Source organism: Oryctolagus cuniculus, chromosome 8, assembly GCF_964237555.1.
Source record: "Oryctolagus cuniculus chromosome 8, mOryCun1.1, whole genome shotgun sequence".
NCBI classification, from domain to species: Eukaryota; Metazoa; Chordata; class Mammalia; order Lagomorpha; family Leporidae; genus Oryctolagus; species Oryctolagus cuniculus.
Window position 1 is genome coordinate 82,496,544 of NC_091439.1, and position 22,402 is coordinate 82,518,945.

At 46.4% G+C, this 22,402-nt stretch overlaps 1 long non-coding RNA gene across 2 annotated transcripts in view; it reads left to right on the plus strand.

Moving 5' to 3' along the window:
• LOC103350765 (uncharacterized) overlaps positions 1-21,512 on the plus strand; it is a 47,930-nt gene extending 26,418 nt beyond the window's left edge. For both annotated transcript variants that reach the window (XR_011378365.1, XR_011378364.1), the window contains one exon: positions 11,147-21,512. This is a non-coding gene — a long non-coding RNA (uncharacterized lncRNA). The remainder of the gene's footprint in view (positions 1-11,146) is intronic.
• The last annotated feature ends 890 nt before the right edge of the window (positions 21,513-22,402 follow it).

Here is a 22,402-nt window from a genome sequence, read left to right on the forward strand (position 1 = left end):
AATGTTGAGGTAGGTTTTTCTGTTGCTCTTGAATTAACCACTGGTCGTCTCACCACTGGCAGGGGAAAAAATGGTCCACGTGTTACCTCATCTCATCCTCGCTATAACAATCTTAGTTAATAATGCTCAGTCTTATCCAGTCCATTGCCTCATTCTCAAATTCAACATAAATCTTATTTCTTTCTCTACCCTCAGTGCAGACTTGACCCATAGCTTGAAGAGAAAACTGCACAGGCAGCTCTTGTACTCTCTTGTCTAGCAACTATAAATAAGTGAAGCTGGACCTTAGGTTAAAAACTAGATTTTATTGAGCTTTTAAACATTTTTTAACCACGGGGCCTAGAAGTTGGGGGAGAGGGAGGCAAATACAAATAGATTCTTGCTGAGGAAGATTTGAGAATTAAGGAGCAGTGACCTAGTGAGCAAATGCCTCTGGGTTCATTTGGCAGTGTAACAGAACCTCCTGCATTGAAATAGGTTTCTTTCCTGTTTTCTTGAATGTTTTAATGAATTCCCAGTGGAACAAGTAAAGTTCATATAAATAAAACAGTGACTTTTAAAGAAGTGCTTGCAAAATGAATGGAGCTTTTTTTCTCTCTCTCTCTCTCTCTCTCTTTTTTTTTTTGACAGGCAGAGTTAGACAGTGAGAGAGAGAGAGAGAGAGAGAGAGAGAGAGAGAAGGTCTTCCTTCCATTGGTTCACCCCCAAAATGGCCGCCACGGCTGGTGTGCTAAGGCCAGTGCACTGTGCCGATCAGAAGCCAGGATCCAGGTGCTTCCTCCTGGTCTCCCATATGGGCACAGGGCCCAAGCACCTGGGCATCCTCCACTGTCTTCCTGGGCCACAGCAGAGAGCTGGACTGGAAGAGAAGCAACCGGGACAGAATCCGGCACCCCAACTGGGACTAGAACCCGGGGTGCTGGCACTGCAGGTGGAGGATTAGCCAAGTGAGCTTCGGCGCCAGCGTCTTTTTTTTTTTTTTTTTTTAAGATTTATTTGAGAGGCAGAGTGACAGAGGGAGAGACAAGAGAGAGAGAGAGAGAGAGAGAGAGAAAGAGAGAGAATCTTCCATCCACTGGTTCACTCCCCAGATGTCCACAACAGCTAGGGCTGAGCCAGGCTGAAGCCAGTAGGCAGAAACTCCTTGCCTTCCCAGGCTTATCAGCAGGAAGCTGGATCTGAAGCAGAGCAGTCTGCCCTGGATGCCCATATGGTAAGTGGTTTAACCTGCTGTGCCACAATTCTAGCCCCATGGCATATTTTTTCTAAGCTTTTCCATCACTCTCTGGTAATGAGAAACAGTTGAGGAAAGCAGCTATGAGGCACTGTAAGCTTTATCTGAGACAGCTGAATGCTTTGTAGAGTATCTGGGATCTGTAAATTATAATTGTCTTGGGAAGGCAGTGAAAGCATTTGAAGGAAGACTGGCATACAATGTTTGTAAAGTGTCCAAATATGTTTTCTCTGAAAAATAACCTGAAGTAGGTAAGACACACTGATGATCATTAATACCTTAGAGAAGATAGTTTGCATTATAGTTTGTTTTTAGCACTTCCATTTAGGTTTTCTTGCGTAGTCTTTGTTCTGGTTGGGTGCCCATCAATGAGTTGTTGATTGCAAAAGGTTAATCACTGGGGATGCATGTGGCTTAGCATCTTACAAAGAAAAACTTTTATCTGTAAGGTAGCATGTGGCTTCTTCTGTCCTCCAAATTCTTCCTTTGAAAATCCTTGTGAGGAAAAAACCTATCTTGGAAAGTGATAAAGAATTGCTTGATATTGTGGACAAAAGAATAGGATCTTTGGAAAGGTGGCTTTGAGCTTGAAAAAAAGCAGGCTCCATATTTACTGCCTGTACAATATAAGTTACCTAACAAGTTACTTAATACCTTCATAAATAACTTACTTAATCAATTAGAACCTTAGTTTTCTAAAATTTGGAATTAGTTATATCTGGGAGTTGTGTGGAGGACAGGACAGATGGAATATAAGACTGCTTGGAATATAGTAACACCAGAATTGCATAATAATAATTATTTCACCAAAAACTTACTTGGGGGCTGGAGTTTTGGCACAGACATTAAGGCCATGGCTTGCAATGTCAGTATACCATATCGAGTTGTGGTTCTGAACCCTGGCTACTCTGTTTTGAGTCCATCTCCCTGCTAATGCATCTGGGAAGGCAGATATGGCCCAAGTAGTTGGGCCGCTGCCACTCACCAGAAAGACCCAGAAGAAGCTCCTGCCTCCTGGCTTTGGCCTGGCCCAGCCCTGGCTATTGCAGCCAGTTGGGTGGTGAAACAGAGTATGGAAGATATCTTTCACTCTGCTTTTCAAATAAATGAATCTTAAAAGACAAAAACCTGTCACTCAGAACACGCATTTGAGTTTGTGGTTAAGCTGTGGGTTAAGACACCCACATTCCACATTGCAGTGCCTGGGTTTGATACTCAGCTGTACTCCTGTCTCCAGCTTCCCTCTAATGTGGACCCTGGGAGGCAGCAGTGATGGCTTAAAGGATTTGGTTCTTGCCACTCACATGGGCGACACGAATTGAGGTCCTGTCGCTCCCCGTCTTCGTGGAGGAACGACACAGGACCCTGCGCTGTTCTTTTGTCTGCTCGGCCCTTCCCGGGTTTGCTGCTGGTTCTTCCCGGGTTGGCTACCATCCCTTCCACCTCCGTGGAAGGGCGGTTCCCCCTGGCCACTTTCCCCACTTCCGCGGGGGAGCGGCACACTGCCGGCCGGCTCTCTCGGGGGCTGCACAGGTGTTCCTTCAGATAGATGTTCCCCTTAGATGTTCCTGGTGCATGTTGTCTCTCTCCTCCTTTATAGTCCTCTTCCACCAATCCCAACTCTGCTACCCACACGCCGAGTACGCCGCTCTCCTCCAATCAGGAGCAGGTCCTGCTGTTTATTGGTTGAACTGGAGGCAGCTGCGTAGAAGCTGTTTCCTCCTCTCCCAGCGCCATATTGTGGGAGAGCAGATGCATAGAATAAGTCTTAATTCCAGTAACTTAGTCTAGTCCGAGTTGCTCCCAGTTGCTCCCCACAAGGTCCCAGTTCCTGCTTATGGCTTATGGCCCTGGGACTATTGTGGGCGTTTGGGGAGTGAACCAGTGAATGGGAACTCTCTGTTTCTCAAATAAAAATAAATTTTAAAGGGCTGGTGTTGTAGTATAACAGATTAAGCCTGTGATGCCAGCATCCCCTCTGGGTCCTGGCTGCTCCACTTGCAACCCAGCTCCTTGCTAATGCACCTGGGAAAACAGTGGAAGATGACCCAAGTACTTGGCCTCTGCACCCATGTGGGAGACCTGGAAGAAGCTTCTGGTTCCTGGTTTCAGCCTGGACCAGTCTGGGCTGTTGTAGGCATTTGGGGAGTGAAACAGCAGGTGGAAGATCTCTCTGTCTCTCCTCCTCTCTCTGTAATTCTGCCTTTCAAATAAATAAAAAATAAATCTTAAAAATAAATAAATATAAATCTTAAAAATAAGTAAATAAATAAATAAACCTATCACTTTATATAACAGACCTCTGTCTGTACAAGAATCACAGGCACAGATCTGTTCCATATAGAATATATCTGTTCCATATAGAATATAGATATTAAACTGAGTGAAAATAATAGATGGGAAATGAGATCTAAGTGCCCTTTTTAAAGAGAAGATTTATTTATTTATTTGAAAGGCAGAGTTAGAGAGAAGGCGAGACAGAGAGACGTCATCCAGTTACTGGTTCATTCCCCAAATGGCCACCATGGGCCAGGTGAAGCCAAGAGCTAGGAGCTTCATCTGGGTCTCCCATGGTGCAGGGGCCTGAGGACTTGGGCCATCTTCCACTGCTTTTCCAGGCACATTAGCAGGGAACTAGATCAGAAGTGGAGCAGGGTGACTCGAACAGGTGCCCATATAGGATGCTGGTGTCTCAGGCAGGGATTAATCCACTATGCCACAATTCCAGCCCTAAGATCTAAGTTCTTAAACTTGGCTAAAGAGGATAAAGCTTTCCAAGTGTCAAGAGAAAAAAAAAATGGAAAGATGTGGCAACAAAAATAAATGCACACCAAATAAATGGCTGAGAGGTAAAAATTGACAGTGTCACAACATAGTGAAAAAGAGCACAGACTCAAGTAGCCAGTCTGCTTGAGTTCAATTCCAGCTTTACTGTTTACCAGCTGTGTAGTCTGGGGCAAGTTACCTAACCTCTCTGAGCCTTAGTTTATTCTATACAGAAGTAAATGGGGGCCGGCGCTGCGGCTCACTAGGCTAATCCTCCACCTTGCGGCGCTGGCACACCGGGTTCTAGTCCTGGTCGGGGCGCTAGATTCTGTCCCGGTTGCCTCTCTTCCACGCCAGCTCTCTGCTGTGGCCCGGGAAGGCAGTGGAGGATGGCCCAGGTGCTTGGGCCCTGCACCCCATGGGAGACCAGGAGAAGCACCTGGCTCCTGGCTTCGGATCAGCGCGGTGCGCCAGCTGCAGCGGCCATTGGAGGGTGAACCAACGGCAAAAAGGAAGACCTTTCTCTCTGTCTCTCTCTCACTGTCCACTCTGCCTGTAAAAAAATAATAAATAAATTAAAAAAAATAGAAGTAAATGGGGGAGCATTTGAGCACAGGTTAAGCTGCTCGTTAGGATCTTACAACTGGCATTAGAGTGCCTGGGTTCCATACATGGCCCCAGCTCCAGATTCCATTTTGTTACATACTAATGTGCACAGTGGGAGATAGTAGAGATTGGCTGAAGTGTTGGGTCCCTGCTACTCACATGGGAGACCTGGACTGAGTTCCTGGCTTTGGCCTGTCCCAGCTCCAGCTGTTGCAGGCATTTGGGGAGGGAACCAACTGATGGAATGCCTCTTAGATTCTGTCTCTCTCCTCCTCCCGCCCCTCCCCAAAGAGAGACAGACAAAGAAAGGAAAGGAAAGAAATAGAAAGAAAAGAAAAAGTTTAAATAAAAATACCTGAAAGAGTTGCTGATTCACTGAGTTAGTATTGATAAAGGGCTTGGAACAGTGCCTGGCATGTAGTAAAAACTGGATATTTATCTAATAAATAATTGTAACAGTTTTATTGTTGCCTTAAAGCAAGTCCATATTTAGCTTTTTGTGGTAGCTTAATATGAAGTGAATCTCAGAAGAAATGCCTGTGACACACACCCAAGGTCCACTTTTACAATTTTGTCATCTCTCCTACTTCTTGGCTCTTTTTCTCAAACAGAGTTCTTATTTTGATTCATTTATTTGCAGGGCTGTGATTTAGTCATTTATCTTTATAAAACTTTTTTAGTATGGCATAGCAGGCATCCCATGTGGGCTCTAGTCCCGGCCAGTTCTAGCTGGTTCTAGTCCTGGCTGCTCCACCTCTGATCCAGCTTTCTGCTATGGCCTGGGGAAGCAGTAGAAGATGGCCCAGTCCTTGGGCCCCTGCACCCGAGTGGGAAACCTAGAATAAGCTCTTGGCTCCTGGCTTCTGACTGGCTCAGCTCCAGCCATTGTGGCCATGTGGGGAATGAACTAGCACATGGAAGACTTCTCTCCCTCTCTCTGCCTCTGCCTCTCCATAACTCCACATTTCAAATAAATAAATAAATCTTTTTTTTTAATATTTTTTTGGATTGTGAGCTTGGTTTGTTGGAATAATTTGGTGCTCAGCTCCAGTTCTTTCATCAGCATTTTGGGATGGAACACAAGATATAGGGCAGTGGTGGAAGACTTGGCCTTGGAGGGTTTTGTTTGTTTTTAAAAATTCCTCCAGCTCAGATGAGCAGAGGAGTCGCTATATACAGAATATGCTTGCCGGACCAAAACTGGTGTTTAGCCCCACCCCCAAATGTAGTGACCTGATTTTAAAACTGGAAACTTCCTTTGTGTGAGGTTGTGGCAGATTTTACTTGGCAGCAGAAAGTTTTTATTCTTGGTGATGATCCACCTGTTGCTCCTTGTGTGTCACTGTAGTTGGCTCTGAAGTAGCGTTTAGGGAGATGTGTGTCCTCAGTTTTTCTCTTGGAAGTAGTTTAAAGGAGTCTGAAGCACTTTAATTCCTTTTTTTTTTTTTAATTTATTTGACAGGTAGTTATAGACAGTGAGAGAAAGAGACAGAAACAGAGAGAAAGGTCTTCCTTTGCCGTTGGTTCACCCTCCAATGGCCAGCGCACCGCACTGATCCAATGGCAGGAGCCAGGTACTTATCCTGGACTCCCAGGGGGTGCAGGGCCCAAGGACTTGGGCCATCCTCCACTGCACTCCCTGGCCACAGCAGAGAGCTGGCCTGGAAGAGGGGCAACCGAGACAGAATCTGGTGTCCCAACCGGGACTAGAACCTGGTGTGCCGGCGCCGCAGGTGGAGGATTAGCCTAGTGAGCCGCGGCGCCGGCCTAAAGTTTTCACTTATGGACAGATATCTTAATATTAGCAAAGGGAGGAGAAAAAATGTGTGAAAATTACTCGTTATTTAAATATGCATTTTCCAGTAAATCTATCACCCTATAAATTTTTGATCGCCTTTAACAATTCTCCCATCATCACTACAGATCTCTGAGTCATTGGGTATATGCAGAGGCTAAGTGGGGTCGCTGTAGGTAAGCTGCTCACTAGAACTGGAGAATAGACCCTGATGCAGAACAAGCTTTTCTCCTAACTTTCAGCCAGGTGTGAGTGAAATAAGGATGGAGGGCAGACCAAGGCCCCGGGGGCAGCACAGATGCTCTGTGGCGTGCTCGGGTCGGCCCCCAGAAGCAAGCTCAGGAGGCCTAATTTGATTCTCCCTTCTCCTAAATAAGGGCCTTGTGAAGCAGAGAATCGATGTCCTGGTCTCTTTTGGAATTCCTCACTGGAAAGGTTTTCTTAATGTGAGTGTGCCACGTAGCCGTGTCTGGGAATCGATAGGGATGCAGATGTCGATGCAGATGGCTGTATTCATGAAATGCTCACGTATGGCAAGCAGTGTGTCATCCCTGCACTCATCTGTTGCACACCTCTGATGTGACAGGCAGCTGATCCTGTGCTTGGTATGGAAGAGATAAAAACACAAACATGGCCCTGGTTTTCAGGAAGCTTGTAGTCTATTAGAGAAGGCAGACATTTAAAAAAAAAAAGGGAAGGATGTTTCTGTCAGAGGAAACAGCACACAACATTGTGTGGTGAGTGTGAGCGAGTGAACTAAAGGGTGAGAGTGAATGCTTAGTGGTGAGGCTGCCGGAATGGACAGTGGCCAGGTCAGGAAGCACTTGAAAGGATTTGCACTTCGCTCTGAAGGCAGTGGAACACAGCCAGGGGATGTGAGCAGGGCATTACCACCATCAGATTTGCATTGGGAAAGACGACTCTCGCCTCACTGTGAAGCAAGGATTGGAAAGAGGCCGAGCAGAAGCCCCTGCAGGACCGGACTGGAGAGAGTAAGCTCCGGAGTGAGGAGTCGACATGGGGAGGAGCAAAGGGAATGACTTCAAGAAGGGGCATGTGGTGCTGTCACCAGGATGCACAGACATTGCATTGTGGGGGGACACGTAGCAAAGAACTAGAACAAGGTGTTGATGATGGTCTGATCTAACTTGCTATATAGATCTTGCAGATCTAACTGTGCTATATAGCCAAACCAGGGTATCCTGCTTGGAACACAGCCAGTATTTTCTCCACCGTGGTGCCTTGTTATCTTAGGTCTCCATCTGGATAGCAGACACATCAAGAATTCTCACAACGAGGATGACTCAGAGTGCTGTTCTACTAATGAGCAAACACTATCTTCACTTCACACAAGGAAACAATAGTTTGTGAAAAAGGTGTTGTACTTTCTTTCTTTAGCCTCATCTGAGTATTTTTGAGGACTATGAATAATAGAAAGTGAGACTGAATTTCCAAATGAGAATGTTTTTCTCACATTTTCATTTGTCATTAAAATTATCTTGGGCTGGCGCTGCGGCTCACTAGGCTAATCCTCCGCCTAGCGGCGCCGGCACACCGGGTTCTAGTCCCGGTTGGGGCACCGGATCCTGTCCCGGTTGCCCCTCTTCCAGGCCAGCTCTCTGCTGTGGCCAGGGAGTGCAGTGGAGGATGGCCCAGGTGCTTGGGCCCTGCACCCCATGGGAGACCAGGAAAAGCACCTGGCTCCTGGCTCCTGCCATCAGATCAGCGCGGTGCGCCGGCCGCAGCACGCCAGCCGCGGCGGCCATTGGAGGGTGAACCAACGGCAAAAGGAAGACCTTTCTCTCTCTCTCTCTCTCTCACTGTCCACTCTACCTGTCAAAAAAAAAAAAAAAATTATCTTGCTTTGCTTCTCGGTATGGGTGGTTGAAGTTTGGGATCTTACCAAGATCATAGAAATATACGATTTTAGAGGCCAGTGCTGTGGCGTAGAGGGTGAAGCCTCCATCTGCAGTGCTGGCATCCCATATGGGCGCTGGTTTGAGTCCTGGCTGCTCCACTTCCGATCCGGCTCTCTGCTGTGGCCTAGGAAGGCATTGGAGGATGGCCCAAGTCCTTGGGCCCTTAAACCCATGTGGGAGACCTGAAGGAAGCTCCTGGCTTCAGACAGGCGCAGCTCCGGCCGTTACGGCCAACTGGGGAGTGAACCAGAGGATGGAAGACCTCTCTTTTTCTCTCTGCCTCTCCTTCTCTCTCTGTGTAACTCTGCCTTTCAAATAAATAAATATATCTTTTAAAAAAGTGTTTTACAAGGGCTGGCACCGTGGCTCACTAGGTTAATCCTCCACCTGTGGCACCAGCATCACATATGGGCGCCGGGTTCTAGTCCCGGTTGCTCCTCTTCCAGTCCAGCTCTCTGCTGTGGCCCAGGAGGGCAGTGGAGGATGGCCCAAGTGCTTGGGTGCCTGCATCCACACGGGAGACCAGGAAGAAGCACCTGGCTCCTGGCTTCGGACTGGCGCAGTGCGCCAGCCGTAGTGGCCATTTGGGGGGTGAACCAATGGGAGGAAGACCTTTCTCTCTGTCTCTCTCTCTCTCACTATCTAACTCTATCTGTCAAATAAAAAAAAATGTTTTACAAATTAACCTTCATGCTTATATGAGACCCAAATGGAAATTTATTTATATGTGTTTGACAGCAAGAGTAAGGCTCAAAATGAGTGACTCTTGAAATAGTTTCTTATAATCTTGGCTAAACTTTAGTCCACATAGCTAAACAATTCAAAAACCCATCTTCCAATTGGAGCACCTAAAACTTTTACTGTCAAACTTCTCTTTCCTCCCACTCCTATCCTGTCGTGGCTGCTTCCTCACTCAGTGGATGGGGTCTTCCCTGGTCCACCGTCTTTCCAGCTCTCCTAGTCTCACAGCAGGGAGCACTTGAAACTTCCAAATTCCACTACAGGCTTAAGGCATTCTTTAATAGCTCTTCAAAATGTAGGACCAACTCACTTATGCATCTCAGTGCTGATAACTAGGTTCTGCTTTGATATCAAAGCACAAAGAACCTTTTAATTTTACTAACATGTTTTGAGAATTAGTCCTTAAAGAAAAACCTTCCTGGTGAAGACTGATTTGTTTGCTAATGAGATTAAACAAGGGGCCGGCACTGTGGTACAGCAGGTTAAAGCCTTGGCCTGAAGCGCTGGCATCCCATATAGGCACTGGTTCTAGTCCCGGCTGCTCCTCTTCCGATCCAGCTCTCTGCTGTGGCCTGGGAAAGCAGTAGAAGATGGCCCAAGTCCTTGGGCCCCTGCACTCATGTGGGAGACCTGGAAGAAGCTCCTGGCTTCAGATTGGCTCAGCTCCAGCCATTGTGGCCATTTTGGGAGTCAACCAGCGGATGGAAAACCTAGCTCTCTCTCTGCCTCTGCCTCTCTGTGACTCTTTCAAGTAAATAAATAAATCTTCAAATATATATATATAATTTTAAAATCCAATGAGTAGACTATCATAGTATATTTATCTGGTTAGTAGTCATGTTCTTAGCAACATAAAAGCTGAAATTGATGAGAATCCAGCACAGCACATTTCAAAAGCTGGTAAAATCCAGTCTAATAACTTTATGTCCACATCTAAAACTTGAAAATTAGCCCCATGAGATCAGTAAAGTGTCAATGAGAAGAAGACTTGATGTGGCCTCACAATTCATACTCATTAATAGGAAAAAGTAGCGCTTCAGATGAGTGGGAGTAAAAGTCCCAATAGGTCAGATGCCTTTAGCACATTAGATGTAGAAAAATAAATTGCAAGAGTGATAGCTGCCTCATCAACAACTGAATTTTCTTTTAAAAATATATAAAAAGCACTGTTCAGATGGCTCCATGATGTCTATTCATTTTTTTAAAAAGGTTTTATTTATTTAGGAGGTAAAGTTACAGTGAGAGGGCGAGACATAGAGGTCTTCCATCCACTGATTCACTCCCCAAATGGTCACAACGGCTGGAACTGGGCTGATCTGAAGCCAGGAGTCAGGAGATTCTTCCAGGTCTCCCATGCGGGTGCAGGGGCCCAAGGACTTGGGCCATCTTCCACTGCTTTCCCAGGACATAGCAGAGAGCTGGATTGGAGGAGGAGCAGCTGGGACTAGAACCAGCAGCTATATGGGTTGCCAGCAGCATAGGTGGAGGATTAACCTACAGAGCCAGCCCCAATGTCTGTTAATTCTAATGACGTCATTGTAAGAATCTGTTTACTTGTGGTACACTTCAGAATTAAGTCCCTATCTTATAGGAGAGGGGAGAAAGGTGAATGTGGAGAAGGGCCACATGGCGAATGCTTTCTCTTTTCTGCAGTGCTGATTCCTCAGTTATTTACATAGTGAAAACCAGAAAGGAATAAAATTTAGTACAGTGTCCTCAAAATGGCACGCACACACAGCAAAAACAAACCAAGCCAAGTTGTTTTAGAGTTGTATCTAGAGGAGACTACATAAAAACAGATTGTCAACAAAACTGGCTAAATTGGGCAAAGATGGATGTTATTCAGAACTGACTTTGAATGTGGCAGAATATGGATTAGCAGGTTAAACCAACTGCAATGCACACAGACGCGCATGGCTGCACGCTCTGACCACCCCAAAACATGGCAGTGTTAAACTTACTCTTGTGTTACCTAATTTTTTAAACTGAAATGTTTAACTTTCTGTTCCTATCATTTAACACATGGGACGTTTGTAATTTTTCTTGAATCAGCTCAGGATCGTGTCCTTGGTTGTTTCTATGCAGGTGGAGAAAGCACACGTCAAGAAGAGCAGTGCCACCTGCACAAGGACCACCAGCCCGCGGAGCAGGAGTGAGAGAGGGCAGCGATCGCTTCTCTCGGGAAGACCTCAAGCTGCTCTGTCTCCCAGAAACCTGTGATGTTGAGATCTTCTTTCCCGGGACTGTCCTTTGAGTACCACCTACTGCAAGCCAAGCTTCCAGAGTGTTACTAGTATTGATGAGTGTGTTCACCAAGAACTAGCTCAGTCTAACTTTAGTGCTGGCAGAATAGCAGAGGAGGACATGATGTCATCTATCTCATCCAGAGAAAAAGGGGGGTTGCAGAGGAAGGAGGAAGAGTCGGGGGGGGGGGAGCAACCAAAAGAAATAAAGATCCACAAAAGTCTAAGTTGTCTATGAGAGAGTGAAGGTAAACTGGCTTAGTCTCATAAGATCAAATGCTTCAAGTTTCCCCAGTAATAATCACAGTGAAATCTTTTTTATTATTTTTTAAAGAGTTATTTATTTTACTTTAAAGAGTTACAGAGAGAGGAGGAGAGACAGAGAGAGATCTTCCATCTGCTGGTTCACTCTCCAAATGGCTGCCATAGCCAGGGCTGGGCCAGGAGGAAGCCAGGAGCCAGGTGTCTCATCCAGGTCTGCCATGTGGGTGCAGGAACCCAAGTACTTGGACCATCTTCCAATGCTTTCCCAAGCACATTAGCAGGGAGCTGGATCAGAAGTGGAATAGCCAGGATTTGAACTGGTGCCCAGCGTTGTGGGTGGTGGCTTTACCTGCTTCACCACAATGCTAGCCCTCATAGTGAACTCTTAATGGCACTAACCTATGCTAGGCATTGTTCTAAAGGTTCTTCATATATTAGCTCTGAGGTACTATGAATATGCCCACTTTAGAGCTGAGGTTATTGAGGCACAGAGGTAAGTTGCCCAGAATTAGAAAGCAGTGGGAGGAGGATCTGAATCTAGGCAGCTCCAGCTCTAGAGTCTAGTTGCTGTGGAATTCATCTTTATTTTACAGCTTCTCTGTAGATACAGTCAACTCAAAGTGATGAAATGTGTGTTACTGGTCCACAGTGACATGAGCTGCTTGCACCAGACTATAACAATGAGAGCATTATATACACTATTCTTTAAGCTTTTTTTTTTTTTTTTTTGGTAGGCTTCCTGTATGGAAGAGGTAGTGCACCTGATTTATAGCATGGCTGACATGCTAATCTCGTCTCCAACTTGCCACTAACAACCCATGCACTAGTAGCAATCCTTGAATCACCCTTTGGCACAGTGCTAACAGATTACCTTCCCTGGTTCCAGAAGAGGCAATGGAACCTATATATTTTTTAAGACTTACTTATTTGAAAGTTTTAAGTTACTGGGGGGAGGGCGTGGAGGAGAGCATTTTCATCCACTGGTTCACTCCCCAAATGGCCACAATGGCTGGGGCTAGGCCAGGCCAAAGCCAGAGCCAGAAACTGCATCTTGGTCTCCCACATGGATGGCAGGGCCCCAGGGACTTGGGCCATCTTGTATTGCTTTCCCAGGTGCATTGGCAGGGAGCTGGATTATAATTGTAAGTGGAACATCTGGGACTTGAACTAGTGCCATACCAGCTGCTGGCACTGCAGGCAGCTGCTTAATCCACTGTGCCACAGCACCAGCCCAAAGGGGACTTTGGCTTAAGATCATGAAAGCACCCCCTTGAGGCAGGCGCTGAGGGGCATTCTGATGTGCAGGCTCAGACAGCAAGGAAATGTCTAGCAACCTCCTGACCAGCAAGTGGAACACACAGGCTTTGACATCACATCAGACTATGCTATGCTGACTCTTCCTGGCCCGGAAGTCACTCAGACCAACAGTAAGAACGAAAAAAGCTGTGACATGCGCAGGGTCGGGGTTGGGAGCTCTCAGCTTCTACTCTTGCTCCACTGCCACCCCTCTACCCTTTTCCCACCCACTCGGCCTCCAGAGAGGCCCTCTTTGAGACACATCTCATACTAAGTGCCTCCACTTAAGGCGCATAGTTGTTCTAATAGATTTGCTTCACCCCAGCAGGTTTTCCTTTGAGTACAATTTACGTATGTCCTGCTTTCCAACCAGGGCAACATAGGATATGCTGTGAGTTTAGTATCATTGCATTCATATTGGGAGCACAACTTTATACTTATGAAACAGAAAGGACCCCTCTCCCATCCACATCCTGGCTGCCTGAGGAACAGAGATGGTGCGTGTGGGAATGCATTGCTGCTCTTTCCTACACTAGGAGACACTTTTGGTCTCGTCCTGCTCCTCAGTGTCTAAGTAAGCTACCAGGTAAACTGTAGGACCCGCCATGTGGAAAGCCAGGTCTCTGCTTCCACCTAAAGAACTTTATGCCCAGGAGATGGTCATCCAAGTTCTGCATAAACTTTTTGGGGAGAAAAATAAGTAGCCACATTGAATAGCAGAGCATATTAATTTTGTACAGTCTGATAGTTAAACTGTTCTTTCCTGCTATTAAGCTAAATTCTGTATTATCTGTATTGCAAGTTCTAGGTTTTCTTTTCTAAAGCAATTGAAGAATCTCATCCTTCTCTGACTTCATACCCTCACACATGGTTCTCTATCCCTCTAACCTTTAACCTCTGACCTCTAATCATGCTGTCGTACAGCATGGTTTCCATAACCGAATTATTTTGCTCTTGATTTACATCAGCCTTGTGAGATGTTTCAGGTATGTGTGCTAGAGTCAGTTGCCTGAGTTTGAATCCTGCTTCTACCAGTTGTTAGCTGTGTGAATATGGAAATTTGTTTAACTTTTCTGTCTCATTTTTTTCAATGACAGAACAGTGTGCCTATCTTAATATTTGCGAATGGTCAGTGGTATAATAATATGTATAAAGTGCATAGTAAATGCTCAGAAGTGGAATAGTAAGACTATACATTTTTAGTTTGGAAATTTTGATTCTCCTAAAGTAACCTACAGTGACCTTGGCTTTCTTTTGAGCCGTTCTTCATTCTCTTACCCAGTAGGGGTGCCTCCCACGCCTCCTGTGAGCCTGTGGAGGGGCAGGTGAGTGGGGGCCCAAGAAGGTGCTGCATTAAATAGACTCATCAGGAGAGGCCTCATCAAAAAGGTGACAGTTGAGCAAAGACCTGAAGCAAGGGAGTTAACTATGGGCATTTCAAGAAAAACAGTACTCCAGTGGTTCATGCACTAAGGTGGGACCCACGCTGCATGTTCCCAGGAGTGAGAGGAGGCCGCTGTGGATGGGCCTAGGGGATAAAGGCAGCAGCAGAGAGGGAGGCAGAAAGGAACCAGGCAGATGCTTTGGAGTGGGGTCAGCCCATGAGGGTTGAGAACCACAGTGATGTGACTGGGATTTCTTTTTTTCTTTTTTTTTGACAGGCAGAGTGGACAGAGAGAGACAGAAAGAAAGGTCTTCCTTTTGCCATTGGTTCACCCTCCAATGGCTGCCTCAGCCGGTGCACTACGGCCGGCACATCGCACTGATCCAAAGCCAGGAGCCAGGTGCTTTTGGTCTCCCATGCGGGTGCAGGGCCCAAGCACTTGGGCCATCCTCCACTGCACTCCCGGGCAACAGCAGAGAGCTGGCCTGGAAGAGGAGCAACCGGGACAGAATCCGGCACCCCGACCGGGACTAGAACCCAGTGTGCCGGTGCTGCAGGCAGAGGATTAGCCTAGTGAGCTGCAGCGCCGGCCTGTGACTGGGATTTCAATCAGTCACGGCCCAGGCAAGGCGGCAAGCAAGTTAGGCACAGTAGCAGCCGGACCAGGGTGATGGCCCTCATGTGGAAGAAGTGTAGTCAGCCTCTGGGCATTTGTTGAGGGCAGAGTCAAGAGGATTTCCTAGCTGATGAGACAGGAGGTGTGAGAAAGAGAGGAGTGGAAAATGATTGTGTCATTTGTGTCCTGAGCCCCTGGTGCAGTGGAGCTGGTGTGAGAGCTGTGGATGGCGTGGGTGGAGCAGGCTTACAGGGGAGCAGAATTGGACTGGGAGTACACGAAGTATTAGTGATCCACCGTGCAGGGGATTGGAGTGGTCAAGGAGGAGGCTGAGTGCAGGTGTCTGAGCGGGGGAGAGCCAGGCTGCAGCAGGCTTGGGTCCAACCCAGACTGGAGGAGGCTTCCGAGGAGTGAGTGCTGAGTGGGTAGTGGGAACCAAGGACTAAGCCCTGAGACACTCAAGTGTTCAGAGGTTGGGCAGGAAAGAGAGAGGGAAGGAGGGAAGGAAGGAGGGAAGGAGAGAGAGAGAAGTGAAATAAGTAAAAGGAAATAAATATGTAAACAACTTAAAAAGAAAAAAGGGGCAGAGTTGAGAAGTCAAGGAGGCCAAGGCAGTGCAAGAGTTTGAAGAGCAGAAGAGCAGAGCCAAGGGGACCAGAGAATGAAAAGGCCTGGAGAGCTGCAAGGGTTCCCCCAGAGGGACTCCAGCCAAGGACTGATGGGCACAGACCTGCGGAAATGAGATGGCCCAGGGCCAAGGAAGGAGCCCCGGAGAAGCAGGGAGAGCAGTAATTCCTGCAGTTCCACAGGCCTGGAGACAGCTCTCAGGAGAGTAACAGTGCATTCCGGTGCCTGATGGGAACAACTGATGGGGCAGGAGATGAACAGGAGAACTGCTCAAGCGGTGTCTCTAGGGAGGGTAGGAACTGCTGCACAAATAGACAGAGGGCTAATCCTCCGCCTAGCGGCGCCGGCACACCGGGTTCTAGTCCCGGTCGGGGCGCCGGATTCTGTCCCGGTTGCCCCTCTTCCAGGCCAGCCCTCTGCTGTGGCCCGGGAGTGCAGTGGAGGATGGCCCAGGTGCTTGGGCCCTGCACCCCATGGGAGACCAGGAAAAGCACCTGGCTCCTGGCTCCTGCCATCGGATCAGCGCGGTGCGCCGGTCGCATCGCGCTGGCCGCGGTGGCCATTGGAGGGTGAACCAACGGCAAAGGAAGACCTTTCTCTCTGTCTCTCTCTCTCTCACTGTCCACTCTGCCTGTCAAAAAAATAAAAAAAAAAAAAAAAAAACCAAATAGACAGAGGTACATGCCTGAGAGCCTTTGGTCCCAGGCAAAATGGTGACGGATGTGAGCGGAGGGGCTGAGGAGTAAGTTGATGGTGCATGTCCTCTGCCCTCTTCAGTTTTTTTTCAGCTAAGTGGGATGCAGGAGCAACCTCTAAGGAGGAGGATAGGGCAGGAGATGCTGAGGATCTGAGGAGAGAGGAGAATGTGTCAAGTATTCTCTAAGCCATGGGATGCAGGGGAAAGCCCCAGAGCAGCCCAGAGTGCTCTCTGAAGGGGCTGTGAGGGGCATGAATTTAGAGAGGACTCCTCAGGGCTGGCGCTGTGGCACAGTTGGTTGAGCCTCCTCCTGCAGTGCCGACATCCCATATATGTGCTGGTTCAAGTCCTGGCTGCTCCACTTCCAATCCAGCTCCCTGCTAATGGCTTGGGAAAGGGAAGATGACCCAAGTGCTCGGGCCCCTGTACTTACGTGGGAGACCCGAAAAAGGCTCCTGGCTTCAGATTGTCTTAGCTCCAGCCATTGTGGCCATTTGGGGAGTGAACCAGTGGATGGAATACTTTTCTCTATATACATATTTCCCTCTCTGTAACTCTGCCTCTCAAATAAATCTTTAGAAAAAAAAAAAGTAAGGACTTCTCATGTGGTTGTTTTTACTTCCTCACCCATCATTAGCGGCTATCCTCTCAACCTTGGAGCAGTGAACTTCTTTCTCTTCTTCCTAGTCACCACCAGAATTGTTGAACAGGACAAAGTCCAAGGCAGAATCTATTGGTTCACCTTGAAAGATATCTTATTGGGGTCAACGTTATGGTGAAGCGAGTAAAGACACTCCCACATGGGAGACCCAGAAGAAGCTCCTAGCTCTTGGCTTTGACCTGACCCAGTCCTGGCTACTGTGGCTATCTGGGGAGTGAACCAGTGGATTGAAGATTTCTCTCTCTCTCTCTACCCCCCCCCCCCAACACAACACTCTCAAATAAATAAATAAATCTGTAAGAAAAAAAAAAAGACATTGGGGCTGGTGCTGTGGCATAGTGGGTAAAGCCGCCATCTGTAGTACCAGCATCCCAGTTCAAGTCTCAGCTGCTCCACTTCTGATCCAGGTCTCTACTATGGCGTGGGAAATGCACTAGAGGATGGCCCAAGTCCTTGGGCCCCTGCACCTGCATGGGATACCCGGAAGAAACTCCTGGCTCCTGGACCTTTGTGTCTGTTCTGGCGAGTGAACCAGCAGATGCAAGACACCTCTCTTCTCTCTGCCTCTGCCTCTCTGTAACTCTGCCTTTCAAATAAATAAATAAATCTTAAAAAAAAAAAAAGAGACAGCTTGGCATTGACATTAATTTGTCAACATAGTTGGTTAAATATATTTAACCAGCTTACTATTCAGATAAATCTACCATCAAGTTGAATTACCCTTTTTGCAGTGCCATCAGAATTTATTAAGTGCCTTGCTGAAATCACGACACTTCATATCTGCAGCATTTCCCTACCTTTTTGTATAATTTTTAATGAAGTAAATTTGGGGTGATTTCTTAACAAGTCCATATTTGCTATGCTAGCTATGTTTTTTTAATTTATCTTTTAATTCTATTTTTTCATATGGAAAAATTGTTTAAAATTGTTTTAAAACATCTATTCAGTTATTTGAAAGAGAAAGAGAAGGAAAAAGATCTTCCATCTGCTGGTTCATTCCCCAGATGCCTCCAACAGTTAGGGATGGTCCAGTCCAGAGCCAGGAGCCAGAAATTCCATCCAGGTCTCCCTTGTGGGTGACAGGGATCAAAGTGCTTGAGTCACATTTGTTGCTTCTCCAGGAATGGCGGAGTAGCTGGGACTCAAAACAAGCATTCTGATAAGGAATGCTGGTATCCCAAAAAGTGGCTTGACCCACTGTGTCTCAATACCTACTTGCTTGGGGTTTAAAAAAATTTACTCATGTATGTCTTTGAGAAGTGGGGGAGAGAGATAGAGATAGAGATAGAGATAGAGATAGATATATATATATATAGAGAGAGAGAGAGAGAGAGAGAGAGAGAGACCCCTGTGCTTGCATACTCCCTAAATGCCTGCAATGTCTGGGGCTAGAGCCCGGCAGTCATAATTGAAACCCAGGTCTCCCATGTGGTTGGCAAGAATCCAGTGATTGAGCCATCATTGCTGCCTCCCAGGGTCTGTATTAGCAAGAAACTGGAGTCAGGAACTGAAGCTGGTACCAAACCCAGGCACCCTGATATGGCACATGGGCATCTCAACTGCTAGGGCAAAACTGTTTTTTGTTTGTTTGTTTTGTTTGTTTTTTTAAGTGTAAAAACAAGATTGCATGCTTCTGGGCAAGCCAGCTGTACTGCCTCAAGGTGGGAGTCAGTGGATTACCTCCTGCTGTGCTAACCTCCCTGCTGGTTCTAAATCAGTTCAAGACTCACTCAAGTTACCCAAGTGGTCGGGGTGTAGCTACTAGAACACTGGGCATCCATTGCTAGTTGTTCACCAGTCTTCCCTTCTTTATTAACTGGATTCCCAACTTTATCCTGGGCAGCAATGTGCAAAACTAAAAAAAAGGAAATGGGAGGAGTGTAGAGAGACGGAAAGGACACTATTTCTTAATCTTTTTGCTGCTAGCTCACATCACTGTTTGCATTAAGAAAACCACAGCAGAATCGTCAGGGGGAATTTTTATATCACTGATACTTAATCAGAGGGGGTCTTCAAAGACTTCATGGAAATGCATATTATAAAATATTATGCAAGGATTTAAGAAATTTTGCACTAAAATAAAATCATCTTTCAATTCCATTTTACATGAACTTTTTGAAGTGTCCTTGTATGCAGAAAATATATTTCAGCATTTTCCTCTTATTTTGGCATGGACATAGATGTGAAGCTGGAGGCCAGGCGATGACTATCAGGAGGCTAAAGCTTCAGACCACAGGTGGTGAAGGGGAAGCCAGAGCAGCTAGGTCTGTCCTTGACCCTGAGGAGCTGCTGCTGTAGCCCTGAACTACTTGCCTACTTCTAGGGGTGTGAAGACTGCAACCCCTGCTTTGGGTTAAGTCATTGATGCAGAGTTCTTGTCTCATGCAGCAAAATAGCACACACAAGCATGGATAGAAACTGGAAAGCTGGTCACCAGACCAAGCCCAGGAACTGCCTACTGTCTACTCCTCCCCTCGCAGTAGCTACATGGTCTGTCTCTCATGGTGTGCATTTCTTTTCCCTAACCATTTGTTTTCCTTTCTGTAACTACTTTCTAATCTAATCACTAGATGTGTTCTTTAAGTTGAGACTTCTACTTACTAGTACTTTCCCTTATCTTATGATGTTAGTTGATTCCACACTCATCATGGCATTTCCAGTGTTTCTTTTCTTTTTTTTAAATTTTTTAAAATTTTTTTAGAGAGAGACAGAGAGAAAGGTCTTCCTTCTGTTGGTTCACCCCGCCCCCCCCAAATGGCTGCTACGGCCAGCGCTGCACCAATCCAAAGCCAGGAGCCAGGTGCTTCCTCCTGGTCTCCCATGCGGGTGCAGGGCCCAAACACTTGGACCATCCTCCACTGCCCTCCCGGGCCACAGCAGAGAGTTGGACTAGAAGAGGGGCAACTGAGACAGAACCGGTGCTCCAACCGGAACTAGAACCCAGAGTGCCAGTGCCGCAGGCAGAGGATTAGCCTAGTGAGCCCCAGCGCCCAGTGTTTCTTTTCTTTTCTTTTTTTTTAAGATTTATTTATTTTACTTGAAAGAGTTACAGAGAGAGAGGAGAGGTAGAGAGGCAGAGAGACAGAGAAAGAGAGAGAGAGAGAGGTCTTCCATCCATTGGTCCACTCCCCAATTGGCTGCAACGGCTGGAGCTGTGCCGATCCGAAACCAGGAGCCAGGAGCTTCCTCTGGGTCTCCCATGGGGGTTAAGGGTCTCAAACCGGTGCCCATATGGGATGCTGGCACCCCAGGCCAGGGTGTTAACCTGCTGCGCCACAGCGCCGGCCCCTCCAGTGTTTCTTTACATCATGTCTTCTGATTTTCAATTCTCACATTTATTTTTTTCTTCATTGTTCCTTACTCTAAATCCTGGAGAAGAGTATGATTTTCCAATTTTGTTTGAGTCATAGTTCAGTCTATTGATTGTCTACTGCTGGGCCTGATGTCCACCTCTAAGCCAAGTGGCTGTAGTTTGGAGAAATGGATGCTTTTAGGAATATGCATAGGTTGCCTGGCCTTCTAAGGGTCCTTCAGGGACTCTGGGCAGTTCAGGGCTGCAAGAAGGGATAGGACAAGTCTCATCATAAACCTCAGGCCTGGTATGTTGTAGCCAATTGAAAACATAGCCACTCCTGCATAACAAAGCCAATTAAAATCTCATTTAAAATGAGCCACATTCCAGAAAACATAAACTAATCAACTTTGGGAAATTTGCAAGCTCAAGTTCCTATCCAAGTTTGTTTCTTTTTTTTTTTTTTTAATATACTCTATGAAAGTTTGAAGATCTTTTCGTGCTTGATTTTTTTCATATGTGAACATAGAGAACTCAAGGCTGGCACTGTGGCATAGCAGGTTGAGATGCTGCTTGTGACAATGGCATCCATCATAGACTCTAGTTTGAGTCCTGGCTGCCCCACTTCGGATCTACCTCCCTGCTAATGCACTGAGAAGCCAGCAGAAGATGACCCAAGTGCTTGTGCCCCTGCACCCATGTGGCAGACCCAAAAGAAGCTCCTGGCTCCTGACTTTGTACTGGCCCAGCTCTGGCTGTTGTGGCTATTTGGGTAGTGGACCAGTGGATGGGAAATCTCTCTCTCTCTCTTTCTCTCTCTCTGACTCTGCCTTTCAAATAAATAAATATGAAACAAAAAAATTAGGGAACTCATATCTATTACCTCTTGAGGTTTTAGGGAGGAGCAATACAACTGATTTGCAAAGTGTTATTGTTAAGGATTTATTTATTTGAAAGAGTGACAGAGAGATCTTCCATCACTGGATTACTTCCCAAATATCTGAAACAGCCAGGGCTGGGCCATGCTGAAGCCAGGAGCCAGAAACTCCACCTGGATCTCCCACAGTGGTTTCAGGAACCCAGCTACTTGGAGCATCATCCACTGCCTCCCAGGAGCATTAGCAGGAAGCTGGATCAGAAGTACTGAGTAGCTGGAACTTGAACTTGAACCAGCACTCTGATACAGAATGTGGATGTTCAAGCACTGGCTTAATCTGCTGCACCACAGAGCCTGGCCCTGTAAAGTGTTCTATTGCTATAAAGTGCTTTGTTGAAAATAGTCTGGATTTGAATAGTTTGATTTTTTGCGGTATGTAATAAAGAGGAGCGCTTGTCAAAGAATATATTCTAAATAAATGCATGTCTAAATTTTCTTCCAGTTGTTACATTTGTGAAAGTTCTTAAAATTCAGAAAGAACGGTCTGAGATGTTAAAGGCTTCATTCACACTAAAACTTTCCTTACCCAGAAAATAGAATTCTAGCATCATTCTTAGTTTATTCTTTCACAAGTCATTCGGGTACCAGTTAACTATGATAACTGTGTCCTGGACTTTATGCACCAGTGTATGAGATCAGAATTAAAGGGCAGAGCAGTGCTGACTTTGCAGAGTTGACTGTGCTCATCTCTTCCTGCTTCCACAACTCTTTTCCTGCTCCATTTTCACTGGTGTCAGTAGCTTAAAATAAGCTACGCTGGGAGTATTTACACCATAGCAATGAGCAAGTCTATAAATGAGGTCTTGTCTTTCTCCTCTTTTCCAGAGAGCTGGATTTCAAACATCTACTAGCACATCACAGGATTGGGTGCACCTAGAACTGAAGAACATGTACAGGTGACAGCACACAGCATCAACATCACCATCATCATCAACAGCTAAAAGAGGCCTAATAGGTGTTGAAACAGTTTTTGAAATAATAATTCTGGGGCTGGCACTGTGGTATAGTAGTAGTAGGTTAAGCCTCTGCCTACGATGCCAGCATCCCCAGTTTCCCCAGAGCAGATTATGAGACAAAAGTTTTGAATGCTACAGTTTATTTGGGTGTCATCCCAAAGAGGGAATAAAGAAGTGAAACAGGACAAAGAAGTCACCTAAAGGTGTTTTCACGCCAGTTATTACAATGGGGGACTGGCCCTTAATTATTCAGTAAAACCATGTGAGTCAAATCTCAGTTTTCCTACCACATGAGTGAAGGAACTGGGATATTTGCACAACTATTCCCATCAATTATCGGTGGGGTTGGAGGGCTGGGAAGGAGGCAT